Raw genomic sequence first — 4,577 nt, forward strand, 5'->3', positions numbered from 1 at the left:
TATTAATACATTATGTATTGTTGTATTCATAATAGTTGTTCAGAGTACAAGATAAAGACATGAAATATTTTCCAAACAATATTAACACAAACATTTTTGTCTTCCTTTCTTCTTTCTTTCTTTCTTTCTTTCTTTCTTTCTTTCTTTCTTTCTTTCTTTCTTTCTTCTTTCTTTCTTTCTCTCTTTCTTTTTTTTGTGGAACCAGGGATTGAACTCAGGCCCTTGCATTTGTCAGGGATGTGCTTATTCTACTGAGCCATCTCCCTGGCCTTGTAAACTTTTTTTTTAATGAGCTAAAAAGGTACTTGATGTGTAACTATCTTAACTAATCTCTGTCTCTCATATACTACTTTCTGTTCCTTTCTTAATTTCTCATCACAGTTTTTCTTTTCTTTTGGACAATTTCTTCCTTATTCCCAATATCTGTTGTACACTTTAGATCTTAACTACTGTTTCAACTTCTCACACTAGAGAAAGAATTTGATGTTTACACATGTGGGTCTGATTTATTTCGCTTATGAGTATGGTCTCTAGTTGCATACATTTACCTATAAAAGTCTCCAGTTTATCTTTCTGTCTGACTGAGTAGTAGCCCATTGTATAATAAGACCACATTTTCTTTATCCGCTCCTTGGTCAGTAGGCATTTGGGCTGTTTCCAGGATTTCACTCTTATGAATTGTTCTGCTATAAACCTGGGTGCACATATATTGCTGTGATATGATGTTTTTAATCAATAACATTCCTGTACACAAGGAACAAACTCACACAGAGGCAAGTTAGAGAAGCCACAGCCTTTATAATAGCATCTAAAAAAACATACTGAGGAATCAATATAACAAAAGAAGCAAAAGATTTATCAGTGAAAACTATAGTACCCTGAAAAAGGAGATCGAAGAAGATATCAGAAAGTGGAAAAATATCCCTTGTTCAAGGATAGGAAGAACCAACATTGTGAAAATGGACAGATTTGCAAACTCTTAAGTACATTTAGTGTAACTCCAATCAAAATACCATTAGCATACCTCACAGAACTGGAGAAAACATTCTTAAAATTCATACAAAACCAGAAGAGATCCAGAATAGCAAAAGCAATTCTGGACAACAAAGGTAGGTAGGGGTATCACAATCTCTGACTTGAAATTATACTACAAAGCTACTGTGATAAAAAAAAGTCTATGTGGCACTAGCACAAAAGGCAGAACTGAGGATTAGTGAGACAGAACAGAAAATGCAGACACAATGTCAAACACACTCAACCACCTTATTTTTTGACAGAGGAGTCAGACATGTTCACTGGAAGGATAGTCATTTTAATAAATTGGGTTTATATTTTCTTTGTGAAAATAAAAATAAATAGTATCCTATCAGTGAATTCTGAGACTTGTCCAAAATGTGTTTGTAGTAGACAAGGAGAGTTAGTGGTTGTGGTGGATAGCTAACTGGTGGTCAACTTTTTGTACCCAGCTGAAATGAAGTAGCATGGTGCTGGGAGTGGGAAGCCCACCTTAGGATTGTTGCCAACAGCATAAAAGGCGGAACAGGAGAAGATGCTGAAATGCTGTTTGAGATGCTTTTTGAAGAAGCTGTTGGAGCTGTTGGACACTGCTAGTTCTCTTGGGCTGTTCTGTTGGAGGACCATGTCACCCTGGCTCTCCCAATGAACTTTGGGCAAGTTTTGGTCCTCATCTTGAGCATCACTTCCTGGATCTGGAGGGGAGGATGGTGCACTGCTCAGCCTCATGGAGAAGCTTGTCTCATTGGCTTTCCTGATGGGAACTTAGCTTTCCTCATCGCTGGAAGAACTCGGGACCTCACTGTTGCTGAGGATGGCTGTGGTACTTTTGGCGGAGCTTGAGTGCTTACCTTGAGTGCTCTTTCCTGGCTCCAGTTTAGAACCCTTAGCTTGCTAGCACAGATCCCTCATCCTGCTGGCATAGACTTTCTAGCTGACCTTTGGGCCTTTCCAGGACAGACCTGTGAAGCAGACCTGCATAAGACTTGTTGCAAGCTCTAGGCCTCAAGATGAACTGGTGGGAGTCATTGTTATGAGCTCTAGGTCCTCAGCTGGATTCTTTAGCATTTAGTGTGTGGATAGTTTTCCTGAACTTGTTGTATATAATTCTGTGGGTGATTCATTATGAAACATTATAAAATGTCACAATGTAAGTTCAGATTCTTTGCACACAAGCGAGTCCTTGCAGGACCTTGGGAAGAAGGCAGACCTTGGGCTGATAGATCCTAGGAATGAGTTAATTAAGTTATGTCTCAATGCTTGCATGTTCATGAGAACTGGCCTGTGGATGTCTCCTGTCTAATTCAAAGTGGTAACATTTACATAATTAGAGAAACTTCCAAAGTAGTCATCATTATGCAGTTGTGCTCATCGCAAAGCAGGAGTCTCTAACAGGGTCGGACTGCTGCCGTTATCTTTGCCATTCTGTGGAGGATATTTAGCCTCCGAAATCTCCTCTTAACTTACTTTGAATAATTAACGTCTTTGACCTCAGAGGCGGCTCAGGGTACAGGGCATGTTTCAGGATCTACACTTTTCTTGATTTCATCCCATCACACACAGCCCTGGAATTTTCCAGCATAGAACAGAAAGATAGCAAGTCAAAAATCTTGTTAATCAGCCAGGAGAAGGAGATACAGTTAATGATAAAATGGATACAAAAGAGGTGGTATTTTTATATAATAGAGTATTACTTAGCTAGAAAAAAAGATAAACTTGAGACTTTTATGAGTAAATGGATGCAACTAGAGCCCATACACACAAGTGAAACAAACTAGACCCACATGTGTAAACATTGGATTGTCTCCCTGGTGTAAGAGCCCAAATGAGTAAATAGGATCTTAAAGATACAATGGAGACTGTGAAAGGGAAAAAGGAACAACTAGGATAAGGGAAAGGAGAAAAGAAAGAAAGAAGGGGAAAAAATGCATATATGCATATACGTTAGCTTAGATAATTGGATGGCTGATTTTTGCTGACCCATTGAAAGGAGCAGTTAATGATTCATTTTTTTCTCTCTCCTTTTAATTTTTTAAAATATTTTTTGACGAATCTTACAGATTTATATCCGGCGATCTATACAACTAATATGAAGAAAGCAATATGCAATTTGACAATCATTGTTGAATTCCTATCAGTTTGTTTAATTAACTTCTGTATCATTTCTAATATTTTAAAATTATTTTTTGTATTCTTTTTAAAAATAAAAAAATACAAAGTGAAGTCAGCTCACCCACAGGCGGTATTGTCAATAATTACATTTATTGTATGCAACCACTGATTTTAAAGCAAAATCACTATTTTAGGTAACACTCAAAATAATACTTCTTATTTAAATTCCATACTTTATTTATTCTATCTTAAAATTTTTAATTTATGTTATCAAAATGCCATTAAAATGGCATTTAAAAGACTTAGATTTTTCTTTCCTAATTCATCATCTTTGTGTATGTATAGTAAGGAAAATAGGAGCAAAATATGTTGGTTATTGTTGCAGGAAGATACGGAATTGCAGTTCTTCCCAGAAAGAGTATTTTCTGTAATGTTAGTAGATTTACACTCTGATGCTCAGCATCTATGTTTTTCTGTAAGAACAATGACATTTTATTTAGTGTCCAGTAAAAGTGTCCATTTAGAAGACAGAATGAAACTCATCATTTCTAGAACCAACAAGGCAAGCAACTGAAGAAAAGTGACAGCCATATAGTGATGTATGACCAGGTTTGTACGTGTGCAGGTAATTGCTCCTTCATTATAACTGCTGCCTGGATGACAGTATTCCAAAATGTTACTGGTTAGAAAATACATCTCAATTTCAAAGGTATGCAATAGATGAAAGGAAAAAGGAACCCAGATTTTGATGATGTGTGGTAATTACAGAGTTCTAAGAGAATAACTACCTAGGGGACTGGGGAGATAGCTGGGTGGTCTAAGCATCCACGTGGTAAATGGAAAGATATGAGTTCGATCCCCAGTACCTCATGCCACAAACATGTAATCCCAGTGATGGGGAGGCTGAGATAGGGAGGATCAGTAGGTATATGGACTGCATAGTGAGATCCTGTATCCAATAAATAAAAAAGAAAAAAGATAATACATATCTAATATTTGTAATTCCATCTGATGAAAGGGACTGTTGGTCAGAGCATATTTGACTTCAGTCTCTTGATGAAATCTGGCACAGAGGAGATGCTCAGAATAATCTCTTTAAGGAATGGAAGGAAAACTCAGCGAAGGCAGGTCCTTACCATTTCTGCTGTTGATTTGTAATAATGATATAAGATAATTCTGATGAAAGATCACCAATGACCTCATAATCTCAATATGGTTACTTTTATTTTTAGATTCTACTCCCTAATCTTCATCTATACATGTCCTTAGTTTTTATAGTTGTAATCATAATGACGAATTGTCATTTTATACACTTCCACTAAAAGCATATCAAGGCAGTATAGTTATAATTCTATGACTGTGTAATATTCCACTGAATTATACATAATATTTTGTTTAAACATTCCTTATTACTATGCAACTCAATTACTTCTCATGTTTTCACCTTAGAA

The sequence above is a fragment of the Octodon degus genome, unplaced genomic scaffold (assembly GCF_000260255.1).
Source record: "Octodon degus isolate 3935 unplaced genomic scaffold, OctDeg1.0 scaffold00032, whole genome shotgun sequence".
Classification (NCBI taxonomy): domain Eukaryota; kingdom Metazoa; phylum Chordata; class Mammalia; order Rodentia; family Octodontidae; genus Octodon; species Octodon degus.